Consider the following 12,998-nt stretch of genomic DNA (forward strand, 5'->3'; position numbering starts at 1 on the left):
GCACATGTGTTTTATCAGGGCAGGCAACACTCTTGCCAGCATTATTAAGAACATTGGCTGTGACATTCCTGCTGCCAAGCCCAATGTCACTTAGAAAGAACCAATTGCCAGGAAATGGAGTACAGCTAGCACTTGCACAAGAGGGGGAATCCCAGTGGGGTGACGGATAGCAGATATCAGGTCAGGCTCCAATTGGGCACACAGCTCTGTGATTGTGGCCCTGTCAAGTCTATAGGTGAGGATAATGTGCCTGTCCTCCATTGCTGCCAAGTCCACCAGGGGTCTGTACACGGGGTATGTCTCCATCTCCTATTTATCCGCAGTGGTAGGAATCTAAGGGACACAAGAGTGAGGATCCGGTCACAAACTGAACAATGGAGCTACAACAGAACTTTGCATCCTGTAAACATGTAATGGGTCATTGTGATTTGCCCAGTATGTGCTAATATCTCCTGCGACGCAGCATTATTCCAGGGCCTGCCTTGCCACCCTGAAATGGCCTCCGCCTGTCCTGTGTGGAGGAACAGGTGGAAGTGAGGTAATTATGCTGACGTTGTGCGCCATTGTGGGAGGAGGTCGGGGACCGCCGTGCAAGTCCTCATTGCCTAACATTGGGCCCCCTGGGTTACAGTGGCCAATGGGGATCTATGCCGGCAGTGATGGTATGCACCGCTGCAGACGTGACTGGCATTTTTTATCTGATTCCTCACTTTACCTGACCTTCCATAGGAGAGGACCTACACTGCATGTGCTACTGTGACCTGTGCATGGAACCTACCATGGCCCGTATGACCGGTTAAAGGGCCCCAGCCTTCACTTCAGAGGAGTTGGAGTGGATGGGTTACTAACCCAGTACAGACTGCTGTATAGGCCTCCAGACCAACAGGTGAGTACACTGTGAGCACGATGCATGTGGCATGAATGCATGGAGTTGTGTGTGTGAAGGCCTTGTGTAAGGGGGTTTTGTCCTCTTAGCAGCATACAGGTTGTGTGCTGGGCCATGTGTATGTAAATGTTGATGTGAAGGGGTATAGTGGGCCATATGTGTAACAGGCAGGACTGTTTGTCTAATTCTATTTTCCTGTGTGTATTGCCTCTGCAGGTCAGCGGCCATCAAAAGAAGGGTATATGGCGTGCCATCACCAAGGAGATGCAGACCCTGGGGTCTATGGCAGGCGGAACACCCACTGTTGCAAATGGTGGGAGGACTTGAGACGCTGAGCACGGAAGACAGCAGAGGCCCTGCTGGGGATGGCCTCCCAATGAGGTAGGGGTGCCCGTCGAACCCTGACCCCCCTTATGGCCCGCACACTGGTGGTGGCCTATCCTGAGCTGGATGGGCGTTTAAGGGCATCACAGCAGCCACAAGGGGGTGTGTAAATTGCCCATCATTACAACTTGCACATGGTAGGGTGGTATCCGGGTGGGGGATGTGTGTCAGTGGGTGCCACTAGACCAGGCCTGACATTGCAGTGTAGGTCCCCTGGAGGCTAGGGTTCAGAAGGGAAAATCTTGCTACCTATCTCATAGGCATCCACTACTGGTCAGGGCTTTGTGGGTTCCAGGTGTGCTGCATTTGGTGGTGTGTGCCCCTCCCAATGCCTTGGTGGCTAACCACTTCTCTGGTAGTGCAATGCATATTGTGTAGACCTGTTCCCTGTGTGTGATGGTGGTGTGTACGCCAATGGTGGTGTTGGTGCAGCCATTGACCCAGTGTACCCTTTGTCTCTTTCCTCCCCTTTTTTGTTTTGTCATCAGGTCCTTATGTGCATTAGCATCATCTGACAGAGGAGCAGAGGCACCGGTAACTGAGGGAGCTGCATATCACAGGACCCAGGAGGCAGCGTCCACGGACGGTGAGGGCACCTGTGGGATGGAAGGTGAGGGGAGCACCACGGAGGACACTGGAGGAGACACTTCAGACACAGATACCTCCTCCGATGGAAGCTCCCTGGTGGTGGTGGACACTTCTGTGATTACCCCAGCTACAGGTACAGCCGCCACCCCCCTACCAGCACCGCCCTCCCAGCAGCCCTCAGCAAGTTGCCCATGCCCTCTCACCCAGGCATCTCCTTTGCCCCAGGCACCTCGGGCCCTGCCCCAGTTAGCCCTGCTGCCCTGAATGAGGAGGCTATTGACCTCCTGAGATCCATCTCTGTAGGGCAGTCAAGCATTGTGAATGCCATCTAGGGGCTGGCAGCCCAGATGCAACAATCAAATGCATTCCTGGAGGGATTCACACTGGATTGGCAGCCCAACAGAGATCGATTCAGGCTCTGGATTCCTCTCTGATGGCAGCCATTGTCCCTGTTTCTACCGTTCCCCCTTCAACTTCCACTGCCCAGTCCCATTCTCCTGAACCCCAAACTATACAAGCACACATACAGATGAGCATGCACACAAGACAACACCCAAGAGTGTCACAGGCAAACACAAGCACCACACTTTATCCCACAGGCACTCACGCAAACACCGTCCAGTTGCAGACACAACAACATCCACTATTTCCACTGACTCCCCTCTTTCCCCTCTACCACCTCCCTCCCAGCCACGTCTACACTCACACCTGCATGCAATACATCATCATCCACTACCAGCATCATCACCACACCAAGCAGAACACACACCTCACTGGCAGACACCTCCACAACAACGATGCACACGTCCCCTCTGTCCTATCCCACTGTGTCTGCCCCCCCTCCTAAAGTACACAAACACAAGAACTCAGACACCCAACAGCCATCCAACTCACAACAGCATACAGTCCATGCACCTGTACCCAAAAGCAGCAGACAGACACCTCCAACAACCACTCCCTCATCCTCTACTCCCATTCCTTCTCCCTCTTCCCGCCCCAATGTCCCTAAAGCACTGTTCCTAATTACCATTGACCTCTTCCCTACCGCTCCCCCCTGTCCTGCACGTGTGGCCAGGGTATCATGAAGCCAGCCAAGCACCTCTGCCACACAGTCCACGGGCCCAGTCCTAACCGCACCTACTCGTGGTGGAAAGGGATCCAGGCCACATGTACTGGAGGGGAAGGAGCCTGCACCAGCTAGCCTAAAGGGGAAGTAGACTGCCCCAGGAAGCAAGAAGGGCAAGGAGCCTGCACCTGCCACCCAAAAGGCCAAGGAGCCTGCACTAGGAGGCAGGAGGAGCAAGGAGTCTGCCCCAGCAGGCAGGAAGAGCAAGGAGCCTGCGCCAGCAGGCAGGAACGGCTAGGAGCCTGGAACAGGAACTGTGACGGAGCCCTCATCACCAACCATGGTTGTGCATCCGTTCGAGGTTGCAGGGGATGGGTAGGAGCCTCCCCCCACCAGCAGCACCACCAGAGTGCAGCCGTCCGAGGTTGCAGGGGATGATGGGCAGGAGCCTCCCCCCACCAGCAGCACCACCACTGTGAAGCCAACACTGCCGGTGGATGGTATGTAATCCTGGCTCCATGGGCTGCGGTCGGCCTGTCCACTCCAGAACCAGTGGGGAAGACACCCACTTGAGAAACTATGACCTTGCACTCCCCAGGACCAAGCACAGGGCATGTTGCCCCCTCCAGAACCAGTGAAAAAGACACCCACATGAGAGACCGTGGCCCATCACTCCCCAGGATCAAGCACAGGGCATGTTGCCCCCTCCAGAACCAGTGGGTAAGACACCCACATGAGAGACTGTTGCCTATCACTCCCCAGGATCAAGCACAGGGCATATTGCCCCCTCCAGAACCAGTAGGTAAGACACCCACATGAGAGACTGTGGCCCATCACTCCCCAGGATCAAGCACAGGGCATGTTGCCTCCTCCAGAACCAGTGGTCTTATTACATCTCTCAGCTGAGGTGCCCCCCGTCCCCCTGAGGTACCTGCCTATTTACCAACTGATGCCCCTGCAGTGTTCTCTCCGTGTTGAAGCAGGTGAAATATGTGGCCTTGGACTTTGGCCTGTGGCCATGTGACCCATGCAAATTGAGGACTGGGCTGTGTCCCTTTTTCTGTAAATATGCATATATCCATTATCTTGCTTAACTTATTAATTCTATTGTGTTGATCTTATTACAAACACTTTGGTGAAATCGTTTTGTCCTTTCATTATTCAGCTGGGTTACAGGTTCAAATTGTTTTTTTAATGTATATGGTTGTGGGTATGGTGTGTGTGTGGGGTATGTGTTGTGCGTGGCGGCTGTACTCACTGTTGTCGTCTTCGCCGGCGTTGGTGTTCGTGGTGGAGCAGAACGTAGAATATCATCGGAAAACCATGCAGTTCTGGTTCCATGGCGGCATGGTTCTTCCCTATGTCTCCAATGGTGAGTCCTTTCACTTTTGAGCTCAGTTTCTGCCTGGCTTTTGTTGTCATTGGTACCGCCCTGGAAAAAGTGGTGGTTTGCAGGGTCTTAATATGGTGGTCGGAACATTGACTTCCACCTAGCTGTAGGCGGCTACCGCCATGGTGGCTGTTGTTTCTGCCATGGCGGTCGGTGAGGTGCATTGGCTGTCTTTCGTTGATCTTTCCGCCATGGTCATAAATTGGCAGTAGTTTCTGCCAGCCTTTTGGCAGTATTACCGCCACTTTATCACCGACCGCCAGGGTCGTAATGAGGGCCTACATTTTTAGAACTCAGTGTAACATTTCTAACCATTAAATTACTCATTAGTTAATTCTCCATATTAGCTTCAGCGTACATGGGGAATCACTTTAATATGCTGATAGAAACTGGAAACATCCTTATCCAAGTTCAGCTGAATACTTTTCTTATATAATGAATTACTTGTATAATTCCTTTACATAAATCACAAACTTTGTATTTATATCTCTTATTGCATGTTGGGAACACACTGCCCACTTTCTTCAACCTAATATTAATTTATTCATATACTAACACTTTTTACTACTCATACCTCATGATTCTCTTTCTTGTGCTCTATGTTTCTCTTTCAGTATCAGTTAGAATTTCTTCTCACTAAACAAACCTCATTGAACCAACCACATGAATGGAAGTTCACTCCCAAAGCTGGCAACCAATAATGGCAACCTCTTCAACTCTCCTTTCAAGGTTACTGAGTCAGTAAACCACTCACTATCTCCCTTTCACGTCAATACAATGTTCTACAACTTTTCACTGATTAGTATAGTTAACGCTCTGCAGTGCTCCTGAAAAGTTAACAAATACCTGATGCACTGCGGCGCTCAGTGTGGCCCCCCTGTGTAAATTTGCAGGTAGATCTGCAGATCGACAGGGAAGTTTGGAAATTATCTGTTGATCTTATAAAAAAAAACACATCCCTATAAACACTTTTTTTAGAACACAAAACCAAATCAGAACATTATATAATCATTATGAATCATTACTGCCTCTATATCTATGGTAAAACAAAGTCATATTCTAGTCTTTTTTTCTACTACCTTCCCCCTCATGCTCCTCTAACTCTGTTACCATGGTTATACAGACTGCAACATTCTGCTGCACTAGGTCACAAGTTCATAGTAGCTTCTGACTAAAGCATGCTTAGTTTCAGGTCACATTTAGCAGGTGTGGTTGAATCTTTCCTAGTAAACACATCACAGCTATTTTTACTGTTTCCCAATGTTTCTAAACCCAACCCAACCTATACTTACAATTCACATGACCTCACTACCTACCATCACACAAAAAATATCTACAACAGCCAATGGATTCACTTCTTCCAGACTGTGCCTACTAACCTCCATTTCAACTGATTTTCATTTCATACCAGCCTCATTCAGCTGCAGCTATCTCCTTTGTGCTTCTCTAGTTTACGCCCAGATTACGTCTAAAATGCTCAGAGTGTGGATTGTGGGTCACAGATTTGGGTTTTGGGCCAGAGAGGCTGCAAAAAGAAGTGGTATTGATAGAGACCTAGGTTTATCTAATGTGGATATTCCTTGGATTGGCAAGAGAGGGTTAAAGTGGCATCAATTAATTCCTTTGGATGAAACTATTAAGTATTGTCAACATTCAGATCTTATGATTGTACACTGTGATTGCAATTACCTAGGTGTAGTCACAGGAGTTGGCTGAAAGAAACATTTTGGAAATTACTATGTCCACACACTGCCTCTGTATTTTCCAAACATTGCAAACATTTGCCAAAGGCAGAAGTGGAACTGGTAAAAGCAGTACTGCTCACACATAGAGAAACCCATGAAATGTCCTTGAGTCCTTGCTCAAGGACTTCATTATGTCCCCTAATGAAGCACTTCATAGATCTTTAAGGACTAAGGGCCAGATGTAGGTGCCTTGGGTTTGTGACTTGCAAATTGCGAGTCAGAGCGACTCGCAATTTGCGAGTCACAAAACCTTATGCACAACGGTATCCCTGACACTGTTTGCGACTCGCAAGGGGGTTGCAAATGCCCACCTCATGAATATTCATGAGGTGGGTCGCAATTTGCGACCCCCTTGAGACTCGCGGCACTCACAGGGATGGTGGCCTGCTGGAGACAGCAGACAACCATGTCTGTGACTGCTGTTAAATAAAGCACTTTTTTTTTGTAATGCAGCCCGTTTTCCTTAAAGGAAAACAAGATGCATTACAAAACTAAAAAATTAAACGTTTTCCTAACCAGGTTACCGAATCGCAAAACGGATTTTGTGCATTGCAAAGTGCAGTTTGCAGGTCGCAAACAGCAAAATTTGCTGTTTGCGACGTGCAAACTGCTTCCTACATCTGGCCCTAAAAGTCATACATTTAGAGCCTGATTGCGACCTCGGCGGATGGGATACTCCGTCACAAATGTGACAGATATCATGCCTGCCATTTTACAAGTTCCATAGGATATAATGGAACTTGTAATACAGCGGATGGGATCTCTGTCACATTTGTGATGGAGTATCTCATCCGCCAAGGTTGTAATCAGGACCTTAGTCTTTTTAATATTGAATTCAAAACTCCTCTCATTCCAAAATTTTAAAAATGATCCACTAGGATTTGTAAACCTGCTAGGATTTTAGACATAAGTCTATCATCTGCAAACAGCAATGTTTGTATTTTAAAAGTCCTTACTTTTTGGGCATCGTTTCAAGGAAATCCAGGTATTGCAGTAGCCAATTATATAGAGTGTGAAAAGTGTTGGAGCCAAAACACAACCCTGACATACACCCCTCTCAGTTTTACTTTTTTGTTACAATTCAGGCCTTTTCCCACCCCTACCACAAGCATAAATACACTCATGTAATCTTATTAGAATTGATAGTATGTTGTCTGGAACCCTCCCCACATATTTATCAAAAAATCCTGTATCTTCTGGTGAGGAATGGAATCAAAAGCAGATTTTGAATCCAGAAATACCATATAAAGATGAACGTTCTCCAATATCACCGTTTTCAAATAAATGACACAAAAAATGTGATCCATTGTGCTAATCTTCTTCTACAAACTTGCTTGTAGGTCAAATAATATATTATTCTCTGTGATCCAGTCAGTGAGGCTCTCCAAAAAATGGCAAAATAAATGCTTTTGTAGCCCATCTACCAAACTAATGGTTAGGCCTAGACGAAAAACTGCACCGCTGGTGGAGTTTGCGGAATTCGGCAACTACACGTTCCACAGAGAACACAGGGTAACCGATAGACTCTGCACTGTGCAACGTAGTGGAGTCGTTTTTCAGTTTTTCCCCCCATTGGCACGCGCTTACTGTAATTTCACATGCACAGGAAGTTAGACTAGGGACTTTCGATCTCCCGTGAGCAGAAACATGATTTTTTTACCCGCTTGCGAGAGTTAGCGGTGCAACAGCGACTTCTGGCAAGTCTTTTGTGACATAGAAGAGCGTGACTGAGTGCGATCGGCTGCTGCAGCAACCTAGCAGAGCTGAAGCAGCTAAAATCTACAAGTTGAAATTAAAAATCTTCTCTAATGGACCGTTCGCATTGATATTGTTGTGTGAGTACTTTTTTTTTTTTACAACAACAGGAAGTGCCCAGAGACTCCAAATTCCTGTTCTTGTTCAGCAGGCTCCTCCCAGTGCTTTGTCCATCTCCTGGTCACTTTTCACTTGGATTTCGAAATTGAAGGATCACTTTGTTTTTCTCCTGCATGTATCATATGATTTAAGGACTTTGTTGGATTTGAGATTTAACAAGTAAGTTAAAAAGAGACTTATATAGCATGTTGTACAATTTGTTTGTTTGATAGAGGGTGTGCACCAGGATTTATCTGTACTTTTATTAAAGTTTTAGAATTCATTTTGGTGGGTGGCTCTCCTTTGAGGCCTAGTTATAGTTTTACTTGTAATTTCTGTTCTATAAAGGAAATATGTTTTACAGTTCACTACATTTTATCCATGTTTTATTTTGTAAATTTGCAATATATGTTTAAATCACTATGTTAATATTAAGTGGCCTAGTCTACTGATGAAATAGGCCTTCCAGCTGTAGGCCCAGTACTTGTCAGTGGTACATAATGGAACAACTGTTTGTGGTGTCTGTCTAATTGAAACACAACAGATGGCATTGAATTAAAGATAACAAAATGTTGTTTGGCGGTTTTTCACCTTTTTCTGCAAACAGTGTATAGTCGGGAAATAGTACTTGACGCCTTTGTATGATGTGTGTTGTTTTTTATTAGCCCCTTTAATTTTCGTTTTTGGAATTATTGACTTAATGCTGTTTTTTTCTCCTGTATCAATGCCTTCTTTGTCTGGTCAGTGCATGAGAGTGTTTGTCATAGGCCGCAATTTGTCTTTGTTCCCCATGCCATGTGCCCAGGGGCCCTTTTTGTATAGTCAATTATAGTCCTATACCTAGATGTGTTTTTTGTTTTCTATTCATCCTGCTTGTTGTTTGACAATGTGGCTGGTGGCCATTTTGTGTAGACAGCCATTGTGCTATCGCCCTGCATGTGTTCTTCTTTGTTGTGGTGGCCATCCCTCCTTGCTGGTTGTTTCTTGACCATGTGGCTGGCGGCCATTTTGTGTAGACACCCAGTGTGCTTTTAGACATGCATGTGTTCATCTTTGTTGTGGTCGCCATGCCTCCTTGCAGGTTGTTGTATGAGCATCTGGCTGTGGGCCATTTTCTGTAGGCAGCCAGTGTGCTTTTAGACCTGCATGTATTCTTCTTCTTTGCTGTGGTGACCATGCCTCCTTTCTGGTTGATGTTTGACCATGTGGCTGGGTAACATTTTGATTAGGCAGTCAGTGTGCTTTTAGGCCTGCATGTGTTATTCTTCTTTGCTGTGGTGGCCTTGCCTCCTTGCTGGTTATTGTTTGACCATGTGGCTGGTAGCCATTTTGTGTAGGGAGCCAGTGTGCTTCTAGGCCTACATGTGCTCTTCTTCTTTGCTATTGTGGACATGCCTCCTTTCTGGTTGTTGTTTGACCATCTGGCTGGTAGCCATTTTGTGTAGGAAGCCAGTGTGCTTTTAGGCCTGCATGTGTTCTTCTTCTTTGCTTGTGTTGGCCATACCTCCTTGCTGCTTGTTGTTTGACCATTTGGTTGACAGGCATTTTGTATAGGCAGCAAGTGTGCTTTTAGGCCTGAATGTGTTTTTTTTCATTGTTGTGGTGTCATGCCTCCATGCTGGTTTTTGTTTGCCATGTGGCTGGTGGCCATTTTGTGTAGGCGGCCAGTGTGCTTTTAGGCCTGCATGTATTCTTCTTCTTTGCTGTGGTGTCCATGCCTCCTTGCTGGTTGATGTTTGACCATGTGGCTGGTGTCCATTTTGTGTAGGCAACGAGTGTGCTTTAAGCCTATACGTGTTCTTCCTGTTTGCTTTGGTGACCATGCCTCCTTGCTGGTTGAAGTTTGACCATGTGTCTGGCGGGAATTTTCTGTAGGCAGCCAGTGTGCTTTTGGGCCTGCATGTGTTCTTCTTTGCTGGGACAGCCATGCCTCCTTGCTGGTTGTTGTTTGACCATGTGGCTGGCAGACATTTTGTGTAGGCAACCAGTGTGCTTTTAGGCATGTATGTGTTCTTCTTCTTTGCTGTGGCAGCCATGCCTCCCTGCTGGTTGTTGTTTGACTATGTGGCTGGCAGCCATTTTGTGGAGGCAGCCAGTGTGCTTCTAGGCCTACACATGTTCTTCTTCTTTGCTATGGTGGCCATGCCTCCTTTCTGGTTGTTGTTAGACCAGCTGGCTGGCAGTCATTTTGTGTAGGTAGCCAATGTGTTTTTGGGACTGCATAGGTTCTTCTTCTGTGCTTGTTGTGGCCATGCCTCCTTGCTGATTTTTGTTTGACCATGTGGCTGGTGGGCATTTTGTGTAAGCAGCAAGTGCGCTTTTAGGCCTGCAAGTGTTCTTTTGTGCCGTTGTGGCCATGCCTCCTTGCTGGTTGTTGTTTGTCATGTGGCTGGCGGCCATTTTTTGTAGGCAGCCAGTGTGGTTTTAGGCCGCATGTGTTCTTCTTCTTTGCTGTGGTAGCCATGCCTCCTTGCTGGTTGTTGTTTTAGCATGTGGCTGATGGCCATTTTCTGTAGGCAACCAGTGTGCTTTAGGCCTACATGGGTTCTTCTTTGTTGTGGTGGCCATGCGTCCTTTCTGGTTGTTGTTTGACCATGTGGCTGGGCCTATTTTGTGTAGGCAGATAGTGTGCTTTTCGGCCTGCATGTGTTCTTCTTCTTTGCTGTGGTTGCCATGTCTCCTTGCTGGTTCTTGTTTGACCATGTGGCTGGAGGCCTTTTTTTGTAGGCAGCCAGTGTGCTTTTAGGCCTGCTTGTGTTCTTCTTCTTTGCTGTGGTGGCCATGTTTCCTTGCTGGTTGTTGTTTCACCGTGTGGCTGGTGGCCATTTTGTGTAGGCAGCCAGTGTGCTTTTAGGCCTGCATGTGTTCTGCTTTGTTCTGGTGGGCATGCTTCCTTGCTGGTTGTTGTTTCACCATGTGGGTGGTGGTCATTTCGTGTAGGCAGCCAGTGTTCTTTTAGGCCTGCATGTGTTCTTTTTTGTTCTGATGGCCATGTCTCCTTGCTGGTTGTTGTTTGACCATGTGGCTGGAGGCCATTTTGTGTAAGCAGCCAGTGTGCTTTTAGGCCTGCATGAGGTCTTCTTTGTTGTGGTCGCCATGCCTCCTTGCTGGTTGTTGTTTGACCATGTGGCTGGTGGCCATTTTGTGTAGGCAGCCAGTGGACTTTTAGGCCTGCATGTATTCTTCTTCTTTGCTGTGGTGACCATGCCTCCTTACTAGTTGATGTTTGACCATGTGGTTTGGTGGCATTTTGATTAGGCAGTCAGTGTGCTTTTAGGCCTGCATGTGGTATTCTTCTTTGCTATGGTGGGCTTGCCTCCTTGCTGGTTGTTGTTTGTCATGTGGCTGGCAGCCATTTTGTGTAGGCAGCCAGGGTGGTTTTAGGCTGCATGTGTTCTTCTTCTATGCTGTGGTGGCCATGGCTCCTTGCTGGTGTTTGGTTGACCTTGTGGCTGGTGGCCATTTTGTGTAGGCAACCAGTGTGCTTTAGGCCTACATGTGTTCTTCTTTGTTGTGGTGGCCATGTGTCCTTTCTGGTTGTTGTTTGACCATGTGGCTGGGCCCATTTTGTGTAGGCAGATAGTGTTCTTTTCGGCCTGCATGTGTTCTTCTTCTTTGCTGTGGTGGCCATGTCTCCTTTCTCGTTGTTGTTTGACCATGTGACTGGGGACCTTTTTGTCTAGGCAGTCAGTGTGCTTTTAGTCCTGCTTGTGTTCTTCTTCTTTGCTCTGCTGGCCAAGCCTCCTTGGTGGTTGTTTTTTCACCATGGGCTGGTGGCCATTTTGTGGAGGTAGCCAATGTGCTTTTTGGCCTGCTGTTTGACACATTAACTTAACTTGAGCAGACAGATGCACATTGCACAGCCAACATTGCAGTGCCGATTCTGCCAAATTTAACCATGCAGCTGTTAGGTCATCATGGGCTGCACTGGTGGAGGGCCATAGTGAGGGAGGGAGGCAAAGGTAAATGGATGCTGGGATACATATCACCTGCCTCGCTTGAAAAATACAGCGAGTCAAGGGGATATCCTGAAAGATCATCCAACCCTTTCAATCAAACCTTAGAGAAAAACCATTCCAAGCAAGTAACGCAGGTGGGAAGAATGCCCCTATCCAGAAGAGCTCCCTTGTTTCTTCATTCCAATCATTTATGTATTCTTCATTGCAAATTTGTTCTTATAGTACTCTTATTCCTCACTCTTGACTTTGATACACACCATTTAAACTTTACATTCTCTCATCCAGTCCTTCACCATTTAAAACCATCCAAATTCCAAACAGGGCTCTCTACCAACCTTTCACTAACATCCATTTACCCAACAACCACCCATGCATCCTTTCACCCATCCAAGAGAGTTAACCTACCCAAGGAGTCAGTTCATCCATCCAGCTAAGGAGTTCTTTCACCCATAACCTTTCGCTCACCTGGGCTGGCATCCTTTCGCCCGTATACAATTTCATCCATCCGTCACCCACCCATGCATCCTATCATCCTCCTCATCACCGACCTATATGATTATTATGCACCCTTTTATCCACACATCCTTTCAGTCATTTTATATTTCACCCATCCTTTCTCCTTCCATCCTTCTTTCAATTTTCCAAAACTCATCATAGTTCAAGTTAATTTTCTGAACCTTGGTCTGCTGAGTTGCAGATAGAAGAGGCCACTAATACTTAACTCCTGCTGCATCTGCTAAAGCAGGGTGTTGACGAGTGAGTCAATAACACTAGTACATCCTTGTAGTGACTATGGCCCTCATTACAACCCTGGTGGTAGGTGATAAAGCGGTGGCAACACCGCCAACAGGCCGGCGGTAAAAAAAATGGAATCATGACCATGGTGGAAACTGCCAACACAAACAGCCACTTTAACACACCGACCGCCACGATGGTAGGAACAAACACTGCTGCGGTAACCGCCAACAGCCAGGTGGAAGACAATGTACCGCCCACAGCGTTACAACACGCCTATTCAGCAGCTTTTCTAGGGCGGTACCAACTCCATCAAAAGCACGGCAGAAACAGAACACTGAAGGGAAACAACTCACCTCTCAACACTCAAGGAAGGACCACGAAGCCATGG

The sequence above is a fragment of the Pleurodeles waltl genome, chromosome 9 (genome assembly GCF_031143425.1).
Source record: "Pleurodeles waltl isolate 20211129_DDA chromosome 9, aPleWal1.hap1.20221129, whole genome shotgun sequence".
NCBI classification, from domain to species: domain Eukaryota; kingdom Metazoa; phylum Chordata; class Amphibia; order Caudata; family Salamandridae; genus Pleurodeles; species Pleurodeles waltl.